Source organism: Capricornis sumatraensis, chromosome 4 (genome assembly GCF_032405125.1).
Source record: "Capricornis sumatraensis isolate serow.1 chromosome 4, serow.2, whole genome shotgun sequence".
Classification (NCBI taxonomy): Eukaryota; Metazoa; Chordata; class Mammalia; order Artiodactyla; family Bovidae; genus Capricornis; species Capricornis sumatraensis.
This window is the reverse complement of record NC_091072.1, coordinates 12,936,075-12,959,600: the sequence shown is the minus strand read 5'-3', so window position 1 is coordinate 12,959,600 and position 23,526 is coordinate 12,936,075.

The following is a 23,526-nucleotide window of genomic DNA, read 5'->3' as shown; positions in this document are numbered from 1 at the left end:
CATTCAAATAAGCAAAATTAGGCATAAAGGCTCCTACTTAGCCCACCTCCCAAAGGACCCTCTGATTACACAATCCCACGGTCAGTCCCATGGCTGAGGTCAAGTCTCCAGCACACTCACAGGGAGTAGCAGGTGTGGTGCCCTGCCCTGCACCAAGAAGGGGCCGGCAGGATGTGTTGGCACGGGCAAGGGTCTGTAGCTGGGATGCTGGGAGGGTCGCTTGAGTGGTCTGGGTCTCAAGGCCTCCTTCTGGAAAAGACTGCCCTCTGAGGGCCGTTCATCTCCAAGTTCCCTCCAGTCCACAGCATCTGATTAGGAAGAGTCTCCTTTCCAACGCCACCACTTCTTCCTTTGAGAGAAGCCCTATCCCCGGTGATGCGGTGGTGATCCCTGCCTTTTGGAGGGGAAATCAGCAGCGGGGGGAGCCTTTCCAAAGGCCTAGATGGGGATTGGTGCTCACAAGTGTTCTCCTTCCAATGCCCAGCCATAGCATTCATTCCTAAACACCTATGCTGGGCCAGGCAACAGAAGGATGCTTTATTGGTAAAATACAAAGAAAGACACTGTGGCTTCAGGAGCTGAAGGGAGCCATCGAGTTTGCACAGCTGGAAAGAGATGCAGCTGGGATTCCACTCTGGTCCCATCTGTGTCTGCTGGCTGGACACCACCCACTAAGCTGCCCTGCCCAAGACAGGGGTATCACGCAGAAATCATCAGTGAGTCCCAACGTCTCCCTTCCTCCCCAGGCTTTTTGGAGAGGGCTAAGGAGCATAATGGTGAGTTTTACACCTCCCCTCCCCCTCCAACACCTCTCCCCTGCCCGTCTGCCCGTCTGCCCGTCCCCACAGGAAAGGGGAGAATTAAACACAGGCACTAAAGAAGGAAAGAAAGAATGGGGTCCCAGGTAGTTGTTCCCAAATCATCAATGACCGCCTCAACAAACCTACCAAGTACGTATTAATCTATCACATACTGATAGATGCATTTTATACACACGTACACACATAAGTATACACGAATGTTCCCTGGACGGGTAGGTGCTCTTCACAAATGGATGACGAGCTCTGTGATGCTTCCCCGTGATGGAAATTGAATTTAGGTCACAGAACATCATCTGGCCCAATTACCACTGAATTATTCCACACAAAATATCAAAGTGAATTTTTGGGGGCTGTCAGCCCGGTTGATGAGTCGGGCGGCTGTCAGCCCGGCTGCTCCCGCCTCCGGTGCCAGAGAAGAGTCTGAAAGTCACGCAGTCCAAACAGCGACCTTGGCGGGGGACGGGGTGAGATTACCAGGATGATGAAATGCCAAGGCGAAGGTTCCGGAGTCCGGATTTGAATACCTGTTTACATGGAGAATAACAGATAGCCACCCACGGACTGCAAGGTTGTAACTCACTCCCCAGAGTGCCGCCAACACCATAAAACACGCTGGCCCTGCTCAGGATGTCTGCGCCCTGGCAGCCAGGCTGGGGAGTGATTTAAGGCCCCGGATCCATTCAGAGACTATCTGATCTATTGTCTTTTATTACAAGCACTGGTCTGTCTCTCTCCCTCTCTCACAACTTCTTTTTTTTTTTTCTCCTCCAAGAAGCATAATCTCCCTTAAAGAGATGCTACTCAGAAGTGCTCGTTTGATTCAAAGATAATGAGAGTTCTTTATGCCATAAAAAATTCTTAACCTCTGCCACTGTAAAAAAACAAAAATACATGTATTTTTTATTTTCCCTGCAGATCAGCTGGGCCCTGTGTCCTCCTCTTGTTATCCCAGTGGGCAAATCTATCCCTGTTTGTACCCTCAGCTCCTCCCCGCAGGGTCCCTCTCCCCAAAAGCCAGCAGGGCCACCCACTCCTTTGCTTCTCTTCTGACTAATTGTCTCGGGCCATCTGATGTTGAAATAATCCATAATTGCTTAATCTATCCGCGTCTGTGTGGCAAGAAGCGGAAAAGCACTTTAGAAAGATCAATCATCTAAAATCATTGAGCAGCATATTGGAAGCCGGGTCGTCGCCTGCTCCCAGCTGGGAAAATGATGGTGGTAGGAGATAAAGACTTGGGAGAGGAGGCTTCTCCCTCTCCACCGCTTTTTGATTCTGAGATAGATTACCAGGAGTACTAACTGCTCTCCGTTTGCGCTAAACAAAGATAATAGCACTGGAAGTCACAGCTACATAAATGATACGACAATCAAATAAACCACCCCCTACCCCTGGTCCCCTGCCAGAACTAGCAGGCTAATAGATTAAGCAGCGCTGTAGGGGGCTACATCTTTGCTATGGGGACCTTGATCACTGGGGACCAAGTAGAATAGAGAAATCTGAGTTCCTAAACAGCTGGGGAAAAAAAATGTAAAAGGCTCCATCCAGTCTCTATAAATAAAAGAGAGGCAGGCTAGAGACAGCTTGGAGGAGCAGGCTTAAACCTTCCATAGCAATCAAATAAGCAGCCATTCACTCAGCATCCCTGGACAGCAGCTTGCAGGGACAAGGGTACCACTATTTTCAAGGTTATGCCTCTCAAGCTGGTATCTGTCTCCGTCAGCCTGCATTTCACCTGCTTGTACTCAGAGTCTGTTGTTTTTTTGGCGATAAGGCGTGTCCAACTCTTGGCGATCCCATGGACTGGGGCCTGCCAGGCTTTTCTGTCCATGGAATTTTTCAGGCAAGAATACTAGAGTGGGTTGCCATTTCCTTCTCCAGGAGATCTTCCCAACCCAGGGACTGAACCCATGTCTCTTGCATCTCCTGCTTTGGCAAGCAGATTCTTTACCACTGAGCCACCAGGGAACCCCTACTCAGAGTTTAGGGACTGTTTTTTCTGCTGCTGCTGTTGCAGCAGTAGCTGCTCCCAGAGCCTTGGCCTTTCTGAAAACCCACCCCTAACCGTCCCTGTTACTCCCTTTCCCCTGTAGAGGAAAGGTGGCAAGAAAAGGGTGTCATCAGGATGAGAAAGAAGAACAAGCAGGTGAGGTCTCTGCTCACCCTTCCCTGTTGTTGGCCTGAATGCAACATTCAGAGAGGTGGCCTCGGACACAGGGTACCAGGAGGGATGCCCAGACGTCCCCGGAACCACACAGTCTAGATGTACAGCGAAGATGGCAAAGCTAACGCTTAGAGCCCGAGCCCACAACCTACCTGGACCACTGATGGGCCGTGTGAGTCGCATAGCCTCCTGAAGCTCAATCTTAAAGCTACTTCACCACGACATCATAAAGTTCAGACCTGGTATTTTAAGCAACTGACAAACAATACATATTTCCATAAATAGTAACTGATGTAACTGAATTGTTGCCTCCTCAGAAGAGTGGGCTTCCGGGGTGGCTCAGGGGTAAAGAATCCACCTGCAATGCAAGAGACATGATCCCTGGGTTGGGAAGGTCCCCTGGAGGAGGGCATGGCAACCCACTCCAGAATTCTTGCCTGGAGAATCCCATGGACAGAGGAGCCTGGCGGGCTACAGTCCATGGGGTCGCAAAGAGTCGGACGCGACTGAAGAGACAGCACGCACGCACGCACACCCTCAGAAGAACCCCATACGGCAGGTGCGATTATTCTTTTCAAATTACAGATGAGAACACTGAGGCAGGGAGAGGTTAAGTAACTTGCTCAGGAACACACAGGTTTGCACTGAAGTTATAATAAATGCCGGCTGCTACGTCTCTCCTCAAGGAAGACCGACTTGCTCTGAACTGAAACCTCACACGTGTCCTCCTGTCTGTAGCTACTCAGCCAGGTGAGGTTCTGAAGTAATTGCTAGAGCAGCGTCTGCTGTTCCAGGGGTTCAGAGCCACAGGTCACCTGGGGCAGACTCGGAGCTCAGCTGGTGTGTACTGGTCACCTCTGCCCCGTCCGCTCCTTCTGTCTCTCTGATCCGAAAGGACTCCAGCTTCACCAGCTCTCGAGCCCACAGCCCCAAGAAGCTGGGTTGTGCTTGAGTCTACGCCTAAGGGAGGATACAGGGGCGCCCTCAGAACTGGGGGGAAACCACGTTCTCCCCGCCTGATCTCCCCCTTCCCCGGGGAACAGGGGCGCCATGTAGCAAAGAGGATCCAGACTCACCCATGGAACCTGCTGACTCCCCATGCAGGGAAGGGATGGGCATAAAAGGGAATTGCAGAACCCACTAGAATTCCATGTCTGGGACTCAAAGGCAGCAAAATAGATCAGGGACTCTCCCCAGGACTCTGGCACCAGGAGTTCTAAGCAGAGAACTCAAGTCCCGGGTGTACTCTATTCCATCCCTTTCCCTCAGCACCTCAGCCTCACCCACCACGCACATCCCTGCCCACACTATGCTGTCTCTGCCAGAATAAAACCCAACTAGGGGGAAGGATCGGAGAAGGCAATGGCACCCCACTCCAGTACTCTTGCCTGGAAAATCCCATGGGCGGAGGAGCCTGGTAGGCTGCAGTCCATGGGGTCGCCAAGAGTCGCTAAGAGTCGGGCACGACTGAGTGACTTCACTTTCACTTTTCACTTTCATGCATTGGAGAAGGAAATGGCAACCCACTCCAGTGTTCTTGCCTGGAGAATCCCAGGGACGGGGGAGCCTGGTGGGCTGCCGTCTATGGGGTCGCACAGAGTCGGACACGACTGAAGCTACTTAGCAGCAGCAGCAGCAGCAGGGGGAAGGATAGGGTGGGACGAATTGAGAGAGAGATATATACCATTGTGTGTAAAATAAATAGCTAGTAGGGTGCTGCTGTATAGCTCAGGGATGCTCTGTGGTAACCTAGAGGGGTGGGAGGGAGGCTCCAGAGGAAGGGATATATTTATATATATGGCTGAGTCACTTTGTTGTACAGCAGAAACTAACATAATATTATAAAGCGATTATTCTCCAATTAAAAATTTAAAAATCAAAAAAAAAGAAAAATACGGGTTTAGAGTTAGCTAAGTCCATTTTTATACCAAAAGAACAATTACAATAGGTGATGCGGTAGAAGGAGCAGGCAAATAGAACTCTGGGAAATAAGAAGGAGCTAAAAAATACTTTTATGTACCTATGGAGACATGATATATGACAAAATGTCACCAAAAAACAGTGGAAAAATAAGATTTTTAAATAGAATAGATGGTATTTGGAGATCACGACATAGGGGGGAAATCTATTAGGTCTCTGACTTCGATTATATGCAATGAAATCTCTAAATGCATCAAAGACCCAAATATAAAAGATGAAACTACAAATATAATTTTTAAATGCAAGAGAACTCTTTTGTAATAGAAGGTGAACATTTTCTTAAATAAAACCTCAAACACACAAATCCTAATACAAAAATAACTTAATGGATTCAAGCACAGTGTTTCTATGCCATCAACGATAGTATAGACAGAATAACAAATGGGCAGAAAACAGGATAAAGTTGTTTTCAATGTTTAAAACCAACAAATGGATTATTCTCTGGAATACACAAGCAATTTTCACAAATAAACCCAAGGAAATGGAAAAGGGATTAAGTAAGCAATTCACAGAAAAGGAAATCTGAATGGCGAATATACATAAAAAGATATCTAACTTTAGTAGCAACTAAATAACTATATAAATTTAAATATCAGTAAGATACTGCTTCCTGACCATCCAAATGTCCAAAATTTTAAAATCAGGTAATACATTTTGGAACGTTATGGAGGTATATGAACTCTCATGCATTGTTGGTGGGCATGTACCCCAGTGTTTCTGTTATGGAGAACAGTACTTAGTCAAAGTAAGAATGTGTATGCTCTAATATCCAGTAATTTTAAAACATTTAAATCTCATAATTGACTGAAGTAGCATGGAATTGGAGAGCATTTAAGTCTATTTTCCTATTTTCCTAAATGTGATGAATACATGCATACTGTGGAGTCCTGTCTACCACTTATGAGTATTAACTACAGTAGGTTCATAGAGTAATATGGATAGACTTTGACAATGAAGAGTTGATCCCACTTGTAACGGATTAACTAGAGAGGGGCTGAGAGCACTTCCACAACAAACTAAGTGAGCAAAAAAATAAATAAATAAAGACTGGGAGTGCTAAGGAACCTAAGCTCTCCCACATTACTGGTTGTACAAACTCTTTGAAAATGTTTAGTGAGTGAACACCCAATAATTCCGCTCCTCGGGATGTGCCCATCAGACATGGATATCTAAGCTCATCGTAAGGATCTGTAAGAATGTTCATAGCAGCACTACTTGTAAGCCCCCTCAACACCTGAAACAACCCAAATATCAGCCAAGAGAAGAATGGATAAATACATCCTGGTATAGTCACCCAACCGAGTACTATACTGCAACGACAGGAAAGGGACGGCATAGACTAACCTCACAAATATAAAGTTCAGTGAAAGTCAAACAAAAAGGATAACATGCTGCAAAATTCCATTTATGTACAATTCCAAAGCAGGCAAAATCAATCTATGGTGTTGACATGCAGAAGAGCGGTTCCCCATGCCAGAAGGCTGTGACTGAAATGGGTGTGAGGGGGTCTTCTGGATTCAGATCATGTTCTGTTTTATCATCTGAGTGCTAGTCAACTTTGTTAGCGTTGTGAAAATTCATTAAGATGTACCCTTACAATTTGTGCAAGGAAATGGCAACCCGCTCCGGTGGTCTTGCCTGGAGAATCCCAGGGACAGAAGAGCCTGGTAGGCTGCCATCTCTGGGGTCGCACAGAGTCGGACACGACTGAAGCGACTTAGCAGCAGCAGCAGCATCCATAATACAATCAAAACACATTAAGATGCACCCTTATAATTTGTGCAATTTTCTGTATGTACATTGTATTTCCACAAAAACATACATAATAAAATCAGAGTGTTGAATGGCACCATAAAAACCAAAATTAATTCAACCCAAGTACCTGTGGTTATCAAAAGAAGAAGAAAAATTAAATAGAACACAAAAAAGAAGAAAAGTGAAATAAAACCAAAGAGAAATAGAAAAACTCTGAGGGGAAAGAGAAGAAAAAGAAAAAAAAGGCAGAGAGGGAAACCTATTTGTCAAATCAGTAAAGATGGAGCACTGAGGTGATTGTGGTATAAAACGATATTTACAGAAGTGAAAGCTTTTTAAGCAGGTGGCCCTGTTGCTACCACGCTCATTAATCTCTTTCACCACCACCGAATTTGGTTTCACAACGAAAGAAAGGGCATAATCCTTACTGTATGAGTGCTTTAAGAAGAAAGAGATAAAGAGAAAAAGAAAGAAAAATGAAGGAAGGAAGGAAGAAGGGAGGGAGAGAGGGACTAGGGGGAGAGGGAGGAAAAAGGAAGAGACTCGGTCCGCTTGACTTTCCAGGACCATTTTAGTCTGGGAAGCCTGCTGGCCCAGTGATATTTGACTGTGTTTTAAAAAAGCAGGGGATAGAGGGGAGATTGTGTAGCAAACATTGCTCAGTTTTTGTACAAGTGGTACAGCAACAAGGGTCTGCAGACTTGTTATTGGGTGCAGGCAAGTTATTTCTCATCACGATATTTCAGATCCCTTTCTTCGTTTAGAGTCGGCAACAGAGTCTCACTTGGTACAAGGTATGAAATGACCTGTCCCAGCCTGGAAAGACATTGATCCCCAGAAAATACCCTTCGTTCTGCAAGTCCTGTTCTTCGGTCATGGTTTTGCTTTATTCTTTTTGACCTGGAAGACGTATTGTTGTTGTCCATTTGTTAAGTCGTGTCCGACTCTTTGTAACCCCCAGGGACTGCAGCACACCAGCTTCCCTGTCCTTCTCTATCTCCCAGAGTTTGCTCAGACTCATGTTCATCGAGTCAATGATGCCATCCAACTGTCTCAGCCTCTGTCGCCCCCTTCTTCTCCTTCCCTCAATCTTTCCCAGCATCAGGGTCTTGTCCAATGAGTTGGCTCTTCATACCAGGTGGCCAAAGTACTGGAGCTTCAGTTGAAATCTAAATGCCTCCCAGCCAGACAGAAGGTGCATTCTGAGGATATTGATTTGGGTGTGAGCTTTCAAAAGTGGGAAAAGTTCTCATCCCAATCAGCTCTTGTTCTTCCAGTTTTCCTGTTGCTCCATCCATCATCCCTTCATTCATGCTCAGCCTTTGGAAATAACTTCAGTTAGAGTTACAAGCATAGAGAACTCCCCCACTCCCCAAAAAGGCTCGCACAAAAGAATGGAAAACTCAAGGTTTGGAAACCATAACTGTGACCTGCAGTATGTCTAAAGTGGATTGTAATTCTTCCTGTTTCTTTTTTATAGGAAGGTCTTTAAAGTGTCCACATTTATCAAATCATGTTTCCTTCAGATATTTCCAACCATTTTCCTGGAAAGTAATTGCTCACCTGATGAATTTCCTGTCTTTTCTTCACAACCCTTCTCAGCCACCCCCTCCTCTCTACTCTCAGGACAACGCCCTGCATGCCAGCACTACGCTTTCTGCCAACATCTCTCATTGCACGGACAGTATACTACATTAAAAATAGTACTGTGCATGGCTGTCACACACTAGACCATGAGGTTTCTGAGGGTTCAATTTGATTCCTTGTATTCACTTTGGGAAAAACTAGCAACTAAACCTTGCTAAGAGCTCAAGGTTATTTCCCTGCTGGCTCAGTGGTAAAGAATGTGCCTGTCAATGCAGGAGACATGGGTTCAGTCCCTGGGTCAGGAAGATACCCTGGAGAAGGAAATAGCAACCTGCTCCAATATTCTTGCCTGGGATATCCCACAGACAGAAGATCCTGGGGGGATAAAGTCCATAGGGTCACAAAAGAGTCAGGCACCACTTAGCAACTAAACTGCAGCAAGTTTATTTGCAACAACCTCATTATTTGTGGAATGGATTGTGGAAGTAACAATTCTTTCATAGGGTCTAATTCAAATTTTACTAAAGGAATTCAGGAGAAAGGTTAAAATAGTGTGAAGATATATTATGCCAAAGTTGGGAAAGCAGAGACCACTCACCCATCTAACATGTTTCTTCTGCAAGCAGCCCCAGGAAAACCCCAGCAGATCTCTCTCTTTATCTATCCCACCTCATCTTCTGTCTCCTCTTTACCTCCAAATACTTCTTCATTGTTTTCTTATTCGCTGTAAATTAAAAAAATAAAAAAATTTTTTTGAAGAAAAGACTTGATATTGCTGAGAATTTTACTCTCATTAAATCTCTTGTCACTTGGAGAATGACTTTCCACAACATTGGTCCAAATATCAAATCCTTTAATCTGCCTTTTTCCTCCTGTCCAAGTTCACCACAGTAGAGCTACATGGTACCATAAAGTACTATTTGTATTTCTAATGATATTAGCAGTTCAAGATTTGCAAAGCTCATTTATGCATTATCTCATTTGACCCTCATATCAACTCTAAAAGAAGTCCAAGTTTACAAGTGAGTAAGTGGAGACTCAGAAAGCCTTAATGACTATCCAAGATCATGAGCTAATCCATAGCAGTCAGGACTTAAACTCAAGTCCTCTGCTAACATACCTGTTCTAACTATGCTTCTGATAACAACCATCATCCACTCACATCATATTCCCGGGTACCTAGCCACAACCCGGGGTCTTTATAAAGATGGCACTGTAGAGTTTAAATACACCTCTTGTTTACTACATAAATTGTACACTGTCATTGAGAAGGGCAAATGTCTGGAGCCCAGGGTTTGGATCCAACAACACACCCAGAGACACAAATCAGATGTTCTGCATGAGAGGGACATCTCTCTTCCACCTCACTCTGCAAGAGGAGAAGAGAGAAGCACCATGGATTTCTTGCCTTTCTGGTGAGAAACTCTATCCATCCTTGAGTGAAGCCTAGGTCAAAGCGATGTTAAATTAGGTTCCTCTGGAAGTGGCCTCCATCCTTGCAAGTCAGGATGGCAGACAATCTTCCCTGTTACGTATCAGGTTTTTCTAGCTCCTCTTCCCCTGGACTGTGCAGACACGCATCCTACCAAAAATACAACTTTCGGATGCCAGTCTCAACAGGCGTGGGTGTGTTTGCTTGGAGCAGATGCTGAACACCATGTGGCAGAGGGAGGGAGACAGAGCTGATCGTGCTCTGGGCATGGTGTTTACTGGGATCCAAACTCACTTCTCAAATCCTCCCCAGTTGGCCCAGGCAGACTTGTGGCTGCTGTACTCTTCCCTCTGGCTACAGGAATCTAAAAGGGCCCCGGCAGGAGATTTAAGTCAACTCACAGCAGCTTGGCCTACAGGAGCTGCAGTTAGGGGCTCTTAATTTTTTTTTTTAATGCATGCTTTTTTAAATTATTATTATTTTTGATTGAAGTATAGTTTATTTACAATGCCATGTTGGTTTCAGGTGTATAGCAAAGTGATTCAGTTTTATGTGTGTGTGTAATATATATATATATTCTTTTTCAGATTCTTTTCCCTTATAGATTATTACAAAATAGAATCTACTGAGTATAGTTCCCTGTGCCATACAGTAGGTCCTTTTCAGGTATCTATTTTGTATATAGTAGTGTGTATATTACTTTTCCCTTCGTCACCCCTTTCCCCTTTGGTAACCATAAGTTTGGGCTTCCCAGATGGTGTTAGTGGTAAAGAATCTTGGTGACCGACATAGGAGACATAGGAGATGCAGGTTCGATCCTGGGTCAGGAAGACTCCCTGGAGGAGGGCATGGCAACCCACTCCAGTATTGTTATCTGGAGAATCTCATGGACAAAGGAGCCTGGCAGGATACAGTCCACAGGGTCGCACAGAGTCAAGTGCAACTGAAGAGACTTAGCACGCCTACATGCAATCATAAGCTTAATTTTTATGTCTGTGGGTCTACTTTGTAAATAAGTGCGTTTGTATCTCTTTTTTAGATTCTGTAAATAAGCAGTATCATGTGATATTTGTCTTTCTCTGTCTGGCTAACTGCACTTACTATGATCATCTCTAGGTCCACTCTTGTTGTTGCAAATGGCATTATTTCCCTCTTTGGATGGCTGAGAAATTGTATGCATGTACAACGTATAGATGCACACTGCATTGTATACATGTAGCGCAGCTTCATCCAGTCCTCTGTGAACGGACATTCCGTTTCCTCCCATGTCCTGGCTGTTGTAAGTAGCCCTGCTGCAAATATAGGGATGCGTGCATCTCTTTGAATTAGAATCACCTTTGGATATATACTCAAGAGTGGGATTTCTGGATCATATGGTAACTCTCTTAGTTTTTTAAGAACTTGAGTGTGGATAAAAAAGGGCCCGTTCTTTGAGTGAGGTTGTGACAATACTAAATAAAGACTACGGAGCTGCTGGCCACTCAGTGATACAATTTTAAAGCATTTCTGAGCACCTGCTATGAGGTAATTACCAAGAGAGGCAATGAGGAGAAATTGGCAAGGGTGGCTATTTTTCTCCCTTCAAATAACAGGTATAAAAATAGAATCCATCATTCACTGAGGGTCTATTAGACGTTTTTCACGTATCATCTCAGGCAGGTCCCCCACTGACACTTTAAAGCTGAACATCCTTATCAACATTCTAGAGATGAGAAATCTAAAGTTCAGATAGACAAAGAAATTGGTCCTAGTTAACACAGTTGGTAAGTGCAGAGCTTGGATTCCACCTAGACCTGTCTGGCTCAAAAGCACACTGGGTTAGACAGAAGTAATGTGCACTATTTGATGGAGAGCATGAGAGCAGAGTCCACTTGATGGGCTTATAAAACCAAGTGCTTTCCCATCACGTAGGCAAAAAGAACACAGTTCTCACTTCAGGATCCATGAGGGGGAATATACAAATAGCCAGACAACTGGTTCTAGACCAACAAGAAATTGAATAACTCACAGAGCTGCTGATGTCTAAACTCTCTGGGGTGAGCAGCGAAAGGGGCCTTTCTCTCCCCAGGACTGAGAGCAACAGGAACTCTGAGGTTATTCTACAAAAGCCAGCTTTCTCTGCAACCTTTTCATATTCCCTACAGTATCTTGCACCAGACTGGGCAAAAATCAGGGGCTAAACAAATATTTTTATGCAGGAAGAAAAGAATGGGAGAATAGAAAAAGTTAGCTATTTATGGAATGGCAAGCAGAAATATCAGGAGAGAAAGAAAAAAAAAAAAACAGTGTAGGTCTAGAGAGTGGTTTATCACCCTTTCTTTGAGAAATTTTCATCAGCAGCTCCAGTCTCCAGTACATTCTCCTGTTCTAAACTGCTTGGAGCTTAATGATGCCTGGTTGTCCATTAGCATAGGCTAACTTATGTTTATTCGAGTATTTAATAAATAGTAATTAATTGTCCATAGAGGACTCAATTATGAATTATCCTTTGATACAGCTCTCTGCTTACATCTCCCCAATCCATATATATGGTGATGAAGGAAAGGAAGCTGGTTTTAGTCTTTCCTGTGTTCCCTCTGAGCCCTCAGGGCAATGTCCTCTCCCTAACAAGGGCTTAATCAACCTTGGCTTAACCAGCGCACTTTCTCCTATGGGCACTCTGCGAACCCTCCTAAAGACCCAGCACCCGCTATCCACAGGGTCCTGCACTCTGGAAACAAGTCAGCTGTGCCCGACACAGGTAGAGGTGAGGTTCACTGGCCGGGATCTGGTGGTTCTCCTTTAAGGAGCCCTTGAACCTGGAAAGGTAACTACAGATACGAACGTGCCCCACACTTTTCACCCATATGCCTCCAGTCCTTAGGAGGGGCCCCGGCTGGAGCCCGTTTCCTTTAAGTGAGAGTGAAGCCTGGCTTTGAATGCAACAAGAGTTCCTTGAAGCTTGAAGTGTTCAATTTTACTTCTCCATGCCCCCAGTATAATCCATTGAAAGGGCACTGTCCTTCAGGCCTTTCAGCTGGGCTGACAGCTGCCCGCTGATTAATTGACAGGTTAAAAAGATTGATTCCACATGTCAGAGCTGTAACCCTGCCAGAACAATACAGCTGTCACTTGGGCTGTAAAACAGACGCTTACATTAGCAGTCCTGACAGAGCCGCACAGCGACACGTGCACCTGCCTTTATGGAGAGCCTAAACACACAGCCACGCTGAGATTAATCATCTTGAAAGCAACGTTGGAAGATCAAAGAAATGTTTCCGTGATGGAAAGAGTGCGAGCGACACTGCTTTGGCATGCTCTGGGTCTGCAGATGGTGCCCAGTGGGCATGCCAAGAATGACACAAGGGATGGACGAGGTGGGGCTTCAACAGTTGTCTGTGGGTACCGCTGAGCCCCGGTCCCCACGCATGGGCACTAAGATGCGGGACTGTCCATTCACAATGCCCCACGGTGCCATCTCTCCACATAGGGCTGCACCCCTCCAATGGCACGCAAGCCAGTAGACCGCAATCATGCCAACCTGTGTGTGGAGTGATTATTAAAAACTAACTTCAGTGGGCAGGGACCCCAACACAGCAAAGGATTTGAAACCTTGAGCCTCTCAAATGCCAGGAGGGACCCCAGCATTCTGGAGGCAATTCTTCTCCAGCGAGAAAATATCTGGGGACATGTGGGCCATATCAACATGCCTGGGCTTTTCCAAAGTGCTCCAGTTCAGTTCAGTTCATTTCAGTCGTGTCTGACTCTTTGTGACCCCATGAACCACAGCACACCAGGCCTCCCTGTCTATCACCAACTCCTGGATACTCAAACTCGTGTCCATTGAGTCAGTGATACCATCCATCTCATCCATAAAGTGCTTCAGATTATTTTTATTGCCTTGGAGGAAGCTTCTAAAGAGAAATACTCTGAAGTATTTCCTATATATTTAAAATCTAAATAGCCTGAAATTGTCACTAGATAGTTAGGGGAGTCAGGCTACATGATGCTCAGGAAGAATTCACCAGGAGAATGCTGGGGGATCTGGATTCAAAACACCAAACCAGGGACGTCTCTGGCAGTCCAGTGGTTTAGATTTCACCTTCCAATACCTGGGGTGCGGGTTCAATCCCTGGTCAGGAAGCTGAGATCCCATATGCCGAAAAAACAAAACATCAAAAACAGAATATTGTAATAAATTTTATAAAAACTTTAAGGTCCACATGAAAACAAACACCAAACCAGAACTCTCATTTTTCTTCCCAGAGCCTTAGCCCCATTTCCTCTCTTCCTGTCTCCCTCCAGATCTACACAGGCCTTCCCAGTGCATGTGAAGGGATTTCTCTCTGGGTCAGGGGCTGACCTTCAGGTCAACAGGGAGTAACAATGACCCGCTGGTCAGTTGAACATCCTCACCTGGATCTGTTCAGGGTACCTAATCAAAGATACTAGTATGTCAGCATTTTCCAATCTGGAAATGGCACTTCTGGATTAAGAAAAAGATTCCTGAATAAAGGTTTCAATGAAAATCCATTGTGCCCCATGGAGAAGTGGACTCCTATGTTAGCTGCACATTATAATTGTCTGGAGGATATTTTAGTTTTTTAATTGAAGTATAGTTGATTTACAATCTTTTGTTAATTTCTGCTGTACAGCAAAGTGATCCTGTTATACTATGTACATTCTTTTTCATATTCTTTTCCATTATGGTTTATCACAAGATATTGAATATAGTTCCCTGGGCTATACAGTAGGACCTAATTGTTTATCCATCCTATACATAATCCAAAATCACTGCCGATGGTGACTTCAGCCATGAAATTAAAAGACGCTTACTCCTTGGAAGGAAAGTTATGACAAACCTAGACAGCATATTAAAAGGCAGAGACATTACTTTGCCAACAAAGGTCCGTCTAGTCAAGACTATGGTTTTTCCAGTGGTCATGTATGGATGTGAGAGTTAGACTATAAAGAAAGGTGAGCAGTGAAGAATTGATGCTTTTGAACTCTGGTGCTGGAGAAGACTCTTGAGAGTCCCTTGGACTGCAAGGAGATCCAACCAGTCCATCCTAAAGGAGATCAGTCCTGAGTGTTCATTAGAAGGACTGATGTTGAAGCTGAAACTCCAATACTTTGGCCACCTGATGTGAAGAGCTGACTCATTTGAATAGACCCTGATGCTGGGAAAGACTGAGGGCAGGAGGAGAAGGGGATGACAGAGGATGAGATGGCTGGATGGCATCACCGACTTGATGGACACGAGTTTGGGTAAGCTCTGGGAGTTAGTGATGGACAGGGAGGTCTGGCCTGCTGCAGTCCATGGGGTTGCAAGACTGAGTGACTGAACTGAACTGAACTGATATGTAATAGTTTGGGCTTCCCTTTTGGCTCAGCTGGTAAAGAACCTGTCTGCAAAGTGGGCGACCTGGATTTGATCCTTGGGTTGGGAAGATCCCCTCGAGAAGGGAAAGGCTACCCACTCCAGGGTTCTGGCATGGAGAATTCCATGGACTGTACGGTCTACGGGGTCACAAAGAGTCAGACATGATGGAGTGACTTTTACAACAACATAATATTTTACATCTACTAATCCCAACCTCTCCTTCCATCCCTCTGGAGAGTGTTTCAAAAATTCACATGCTAGGGCCCACAGTAAGAGCTAGTGAATCAGAATGTCCAGATATAGAATCTGGAAATCTGTTTTTAATAAACTTCCTAGTTAATTCTTTGCGGAAAAACATGCCTGCTTGGCAGTACATTCTGAAGATAGCGTCTACAAGGAGCACAGTTACCTCCCCACCCCTCCTTGGCATCAGGGCAGAGAGAAGATGAAAAGGAAAGGAGAAAATCTAATTTAATCTTCAAATATAACCAGCCAATAACTAAACCAAAACAGGGAAGCCGGTGTGTAACTAATAGGGAAAACAGTGTCTGTCTTAATAAATACACGTACCAGTTCAAGCCTGGGAACTTCCTACAAGTCTCAGAAGAAATTATTGCCATTACTTCAAATCCCATCGCAAACGTGCAACCCTGTCCTGCACAGTCACTGTGAGCAGGACGCCCCTCCTATGCCATGTGCTGATAGAAGGGAAGTAAAATCTGCTGTTCACAGAAAATATATAAAGCAGATGCTACTCAGCTCTTCTACTGATCTCTGTAAGTGATACAGCAGTGATATGGAGGGTAGCATCAGAATGAGTCGTCATCACTGGCATCCATACAAAAAGACAGGGACGTCATTTTCATCCCCTACCAACACTGACTACCCGTTAGAGATGTGATATCTATAGAATAATTAAACCGACACCCCTAAATTCACCCACACCAGCAATCCCTATTTTTAAACAGAACAAAACATGGGTAATTGGATGCATGGGAGAAATGGCCCCCAGAGGAGGAGGTCAAACCCCAGCACTGGGTTCTCGTCATCCCAAGTGCAGCAGATGGAATCTCCAGTGGTTTCTTCCCTTGGACTCCCCCACCTCAGAGGCATGGAATTATGGGACCTCTAATCTATCACCTGGTCCCTGAATGAACTCACAAAAAAGGGTTGTCCAGCTACTGCTTAAAAGTTTTCAGGGTTTGTGACTTCAACAAGACAGCCTGCCCAGTCTGCCTGTTCTTAGCTTTGGACTACAGAGTGTCATGACTTCCGGAGGTGTTGTCTTTTTTAAAAAATGTATCACTGGAGTATTTGCTTCACAATGTTCTACTAGTTTCTAATGTACAGCAAAGTGAGTCAGCTATATGTATCCATATACCCCCCATTTCTTAGATTTCCTTCCCATTTAGGTCACCACAGAGCAGTTAGAGTTCCCTGTGCTATACAGGAGGTTCTCATCAGTCATCTATTTTAAACATAGTGTCGATAGTGTATATATGTAAATCCAACTCTCGCAACTCACTCCACCTCACTTCCCACCTTTAGTATCTATGTGTTTGTCCTTTACATCTGTGTCTCTATCTTTGTTTTGTAGATATGATCGTCTGTACCAATTTTTTCAGATTCCACATTTATGCATAAATATACGACACTTATTTTTCTCTTTCTGACTAGTAATTTACATATCCAGGAATTCCCATCACCCCAGGGACCCTTCCTCCCCTGTAGACAGCAGCCAAGGCTTCGGCACACCCTTTGCCTCAGGGAAGGGATGACAGAACAGGATTCAAACTATACCTTTGAAGTTTCAAAAGCCAGCATCTAAGCTAGGAGACAAAGATTTAAAAGAATGTGGACTGGTCCAAGCCAAGTTACCCCATCATAAATAGATAAATAAATTTTCTTAAACAGAGGAAACTATGAGTCTTAAAGGAAATGTAGATGCTCAGAGAGAGTCCTGAGCAGGGAATCCCACCTGGGCCAATTCCGAGGGATGATGAGAGGCCTCCTGGGACAGAGTGAGAGTAGGAAGTCATTTGCCCCCCACTCCCTGCCCCCACCATCCCAACTCACTCCATCCAGTGATAGAGCCTGGGAGGGCTCTATCCATCCCCCATCCTGCCACCCCCCCTGGGCCCAGGAAGATCCCCAAGATCTTGCCAACTCCTGCCACTGCAGAAGGAGACGTGGGAGTGATGGGTGCAGGCAGGGAAGGGGTGACAGAACAGGATTCAAGCTATACCTTTGAAGTTTCAAAAGCCAGCATCTAAGCTAGGAGACAAAGACTTAAAAGAATGTGAGATTCCTCGCAAAATTTTTCAGTCCAGAGAGCAGTGGGGTTTCTCCATCCAGCCACAGTGATAGGAATGTGACGCAGGGAACCAGGAAACACCACGATGCCTTGCGGTGGAGACAAGGAAGACACTGTGGAAAGCCACTCGGACCTAAGACCCAGGGCCAGATGGGAGTGAGGACATCTCAACAGATGCCCACACGGACATGTGATCCAGGCAAAGCCTCCTCCCACCCCACTCCAACCTCCGCTCTCTGTTAGCTCACCATAGTTTATACACTGCCCAGGGGGAGGTGGGTATGCAAGGCTTCAGATGGACTGAGATGAAATTTCTTCAGCATTGTGGTGTGGTCGTAGAACTCAGTTTTATTAAAGAAAAGTATTTTTTTTAAAAATCAACATCTTGCACATCTAAGTTTCTGGATTGAGACTTGGATCTGCTACAACTGTCGGGAAATCTTTGGCCTACTGGGGTAAAAAAGGTGTCCTTTGCTTCCTTGCATTACTCCTAATTGTCTCCCAATCTAGAAGTTAGATAAAATAGTCTTCTACAGCAGCACAGCTCAATGGGTGGTGTAGGTATTGAGACTGGTCCATAAACAGTTTTGTTATCTGGCCTTAATAAGTACAAAATGGAAAGCTAGAGTTTATAAAACCATATGGCAACTGGACATTGATATGACGTAAGGCATCTGACCAGCGGATGCGTCTTGCTGAGCCCAGTATAGATGGAGACGTCGTCAAACTTGGGTGATGAGTTAGTTGTGATGGGAGCTTCATGCTAGTCATAAACAAGGTCTATGTACCCAAGGATTAGAAGCTTAAGAAAAGGAAAAACTGGTCCTTTACCATGAATACATTTGGTAATTGAGAAGCCCTGTTTTACAGAGCATTGTTGAAAGGCCCTGAATATTGGTGTAGCTGCTATAGAGAAGAGTATGGAGGTTCCGCCAAAAAATGAAAAATAGAGTTGCCATATGATTCAGCAATCCCTCTCCTGGGCACAGATATGGACAAAACTATAATTTGGAAACATACATGTACCCCTATATTCCTATTCATTCATGTACCCCTCTATTCACACAATAGCCAAGACAAAGAAGCAATCTAAATGTCCATTGACAGATACATGGATAAAGAAAATATGGTTACACGCACACAACGGAACACTACTCAGTCATAAAAAAGAATGACACAAAGCCATTTGCTGCAACGCAGATGGATCTAGAGATTATCATACTAAGTGATATGTCAGAAAGAGAAAGACAAACGCCATCAGATATTACTTGATGTGGAATATAGAATATGGCACAAAGGAACATATCTATAAGACAGACTTGCAGACATGGAGAACACACGCGTGGTCGTCAAGGAGATGGGGAAAGGGATGGACTGGGAGTTTGGAGTCAGCAGATGCAGACTCTTATACATATATATGGAATGGATAAGCACCAAGGTCCTCCTGTATAGCACAGGGAACTCTATTCAATATCCTGTAATAAACTGTAATGGAAAAGAATATGAAAAAGAATACATTTATACATGGTATACCTGAATCGACTTGCTGTACACCCGAAACGAACACAACACCATACATCAATTTTTAAAAGGCCCTGAAGAGAGGGATTTTGCCCCCCTCTCACTCACACCCTTGGATGCTAAACCAACCACATTCCCCCCAGGTACCTGCTCGATTGGGAGCCTACAGCCAGAGGATTCCTGTTTCTTCCAGCTCTTTGCAGCCACCCCCTCAGGCCTGGAGTTCCTCTTTGGAGAGGTTCTAACCCTGGCTGGGTGGCCCCAAAGAAATGTGATTTGGGTCTAAACAGGCTTTGCCACACGTCTCTTCAAAGCTTTTATGGTGAGATTCAATACAGATATACAGATCAATTATCTTAAAAGCAGCAAGGAGGCCCATCAAATATTTCTAGCTTTAAACAGGTTTATTTCCATCTGCACTTATCTCTGCTATTTAAACTCCATTGCTGGCAGTTAATCTTATGTAATGCAACATAAGAGGGCTTATTTACTTTCTAATGACATCAATTGGCCATAAATATTAGACATCCAAGGTTCGTTGAAGCTGTGGGGACAGTTTTCCATTCTTACTTGACATTTGACTATTTGCAGAGCTTTCTCTTCTGTTTGTTCTTGTGTGACTCACTTATCGGCTGTCATAGGCCCATGTTCGATTTATTTAAATTGAATGAATAAGTACATTAGGCAAGGCTGTCAGGAGGAGAGAGGATGGGAACTTACTGCAATGAGTGATAAGTCAACACGCTGCAGGAAGAGATTCTCAGCAAAGCTGCACAAATCAAAATGCTAAATGGAGGCGAGCGGACGGCCCGGGGCGACTGGAGGCAGCTGGGTGGAGAGACTGGGCCCCTCTGCTCTGAGGATGGAGGGTCCTGGGTCTGAGATTACTGTGGGCCTCGTGAGAGGGGTAGGAAAATCCTTCCAGCAGAGCGAGCACTGAATCTAAAGATGACGTGAAACCTCTAAAAACCTAAATTAGCTGATATCAAGTGGGGTGAGCTGGGGACCTCCCTGGCAGTTCAGTGGTTACGACTTAGCCTTCCAGGGCAGGGGCTGCAGATTGGATCCCTGGTTGGGGAACTAGATCCCACAGGCTGAGGAGGAGCCAAGCTCTTGCACCACAACCTTGGGTCTGCACCCTAGAGGCTGTGCTCCCCAGCAAGAGAAGCCATCCCAATGAGAAGCCTGCACACCACAGTTAGAGAGTAGTCCCTGCTCACTGCAACTAAAGAAAGCCTGCATGCAGTAACGAAGACCCAACACAGCCAAATATAAATAAATAGATAAAAATTAAAAAAAAAAAAGAGTGATGAGCTGATCATTCAACTCCAAATCATCTATTTAATCCTCATAAAAGTCCCTGACTTTTGTCCCCATTTTATAGACCAGGACTTGGAGGCTCAGATGTCCTGAGACCCCCTTTCTCCCATGATCCACCTAGGAAGCAGAGCCCCTCTGCATGTGATGCTGCCCACACAGTGCCAAGGCCAGCTCCAAATGCATTTCTTCTCAAGAAGATTTCTTCCCCCACTGCGCTGATTCACCAGTCAGCTAATTTGGTGAATTCACAGAGAGGTCAGGGCCCTTTCGTTTGAAAGTTGTTGTGTGTTTGCAGTGCAGATGTAATTGGATTTTCACTTTGAATTAAAGAAAGTCACCAGGGCTGCCATGTGGACCAGCTGTTGTTATTGTTGTTCAGTTGCTAAGTCGTGTCTGACTGTTTGTGACCCCATGGACTATAGACCACTAGGCTCTCTGTCCTTGGGATTTCCCAGGCAAGAATACTGGAGTGGGTTGTCATTCCCTTCTCCAGGGAATCTTCCTGACCTGGGGATTGAACCCAGGTCTCCTGAATTAGCAGGCAGGTTCTTTACCACTGAGCCACCTGGGAAGCCCATGCGTGGGCCATGAGTAAAAGGGAAGACAGAAAGGACTTGCAAAGGCCAGTTGGGATTGTGGGGCAGCTGAGCTGAGAAGGATGTGGCTCAGACTTGGGTCCTGGTGGAGGAGATGGAGAGAGGTGAGGGACTTGAAGGCTTGTTCACAGGTCAAGCTGATGGGACTTGGAGATGGGTTGGGTGTATGGGGTGAGGCAAAGGGGTGTCTCGGGTATGACTCAGTGAAGTCCTTACTTGGGTAGACACTAGGAAGGTCTCAAGCCCTTTAGTAAATGCTTCAGGCAATATAATTCCACTGCTCTGAATGCAAGCCCCCTGAGGCTTGGGGGGATCTCTGTCATCTTTTCTATTTCAACATCCAGAAGAGCATCTGGGTCAGAGCAGGTGCTCAACAATTATTTTCAGAATCCTAGTTTTTGCTATTCCTCTCTACCCTGCATGGATTCTTGTAGTAGAAGGAACTGCCTGCACAACTGCCTGCCCCACAGTGTTTATGAAGTTCCAGTGCCTGCTGGAAAAGGCTCCAGGTGGGGAAGGTATAGGCCTCCCTCTGACTGGGCCTCTCGGATGACTCAGACTGCAAAGAATCTCCCTGCAATGCAGGAGACCTGAGTTCAATCCCTGGGTTGGGAAGATAACCTAAAGAAGGAAAAGGCTACCCACTCCAATATTCTTGCCTGGAGAATTCCATGGGCAGAGAAGCCTGGCGGACTACAGTCCATGGGGTCACAAAGAATCGGACATGACTGAGCAAGTAACACTTTCACTTTCTTTCTCTCTGGTTACTTCTCAGGGTAGCTCCTTGGCCCACAATGACTCCCTTTCTCTGGAAAGTATTATAAACCCAAAGGCATTGCTGACAGTCTAGGGACTGACAACAAACTCTGGCAGGCCCCACACAATTCTCCCTTCCCAGAATTTGCAGTTTGGGAGAGAGAAATGAAAACTGAAAATAGCTGGAATCGAGTCCCTTAATAGTAACTGTTTAGATAGAAGACCCTTAAAGTTGTTTTGCAAGTGACCAAAATGGATTGTTCAAATCTTCTCTCAATTACGGGACACTATATTGATTTCCAACAAATCCAATGTTTTGCATTAAACTAGCAAAGTTTTGTTTTGTTTCTCCTTAAGATCAAGATGGGAAATTATTAAGCACTAAACTTGTTAGGCGAACAGTGTCTGGAAGATTTACCCCTGGTGCTCTTTTCATCCTGTTTCTCACAGTCGACACGCCTTTGACTTCAGTTGTCTTGCTTAGGTGATTCTGTGTAACTGTTTATTTCCTAGTAAAAGTGAGTTCCGGGGGACTGTTTTGCTATAGCTGGAGGGAATAGTGAAAAGTTTCTGGAGGGAATTTGGGGCTCGACTTTGAGAACCACTGAGCTGGGGTTTTGGATGGCCTGGTTCCTGTTGAAAGGAAACCAAGAATCGCCCAAAAGCTGGATGGCAAGAGATGGGCCATGACTGCCAAAGCCCCAACCACAGAGCGCTAGCTGGAGCCCCAGCGACGCGAAGCCCAGGTCACATCTGCCTCCTTCTCCCACTCCCCCCGGCATCAAGGGCCATCAGTTTATCAACACAAGTTGGGTCTCCTCCCCGCAAGACTGCCTGCAAGGCCCCGTGGTGAGCGCCTCAGCACCAGATGTAGACAAGGAGGCTGGAATTAGCTCCCAGAGTCAGTGCTGACAGCCACCACCGTGTGCAAGGATTATTTTAGGAGGAGACACCAGCCAAGCACTTATCAGTGAATAATTGCTGGGGCTGGTCGCCTCCCCACATCAGGAGCTGAGCTGTCATCTTGGAAAGGCAGCGCTGATGGCTACACTTCCAGGCTCTGACCCCAGGGCAGACAGAAGCCAGAGCTCCCAGCTGGGAGCCAGGCCGCCACCGCAGGCAAGTGCCAACCAACCCCGTGCAGGAGTCAGAAGCTAGCAACCAAGCTCCCGCAAGCATGAGGTAGAGCCGGAGGGCGGGGAATACGAGAGAAGTGATTATCCTGGACCAACGGCTCAGAGGGGACTGAACAGAAGTCTATGGGGTCCCCCATACATTGGGCCTAGAAAAGTCTTCGTATACTGGGGAAAGAATACAAAACAGGGCATTAGGAAGCCCTGGCTGGGGCGGGGGCTGACCCCTGTGGTCATGGGCTTGCCTGCCCCTTCTGAGCTAACGTGGCATGGAAGGTCCTGCTCTGTGCCCTAATGGGAGAGCGGACCAGACCTAAACTGCAAGGCAGAATTGTGTAGGTCGGCGACGGCGGACAGCAAGTGTGAAGCCATCTTTGTTTCCTGCGCCCCTCTCCCCTCTCTTTTCCCACCAGGCTCTCGCATTCCCCTCCCCTACTCTACGGACCTTCAGTCTTCACCTTGAGGGATGACTCGCCGGTGACTTCGGCTGGCGGGGAAGGCCCACCAAAGCCAGGAACTCCGCCATCCCTTCCTCCGAGAGGGGGCCGGAGACAGGAAGCAAAGGAATCCACGTGTCGATGGCAGCCCTCCCCGAACCACCTGGACACGCTTGGCGTCCCCCCAAAGGCCTGCCTTTCCAAGAGCCGAGGAAATCCCAGCAGCTGTGGCTGCAGGCCGCGAAAAGGCAGGAGGTCTGGCTCCCCTCCCTCCGCCACCCGGCCGAGATGCCCACCCGAGGCCTCGGAGCGGCCGAAGCCAAAGTGACCCTGCCCTCGGCCAGAGCG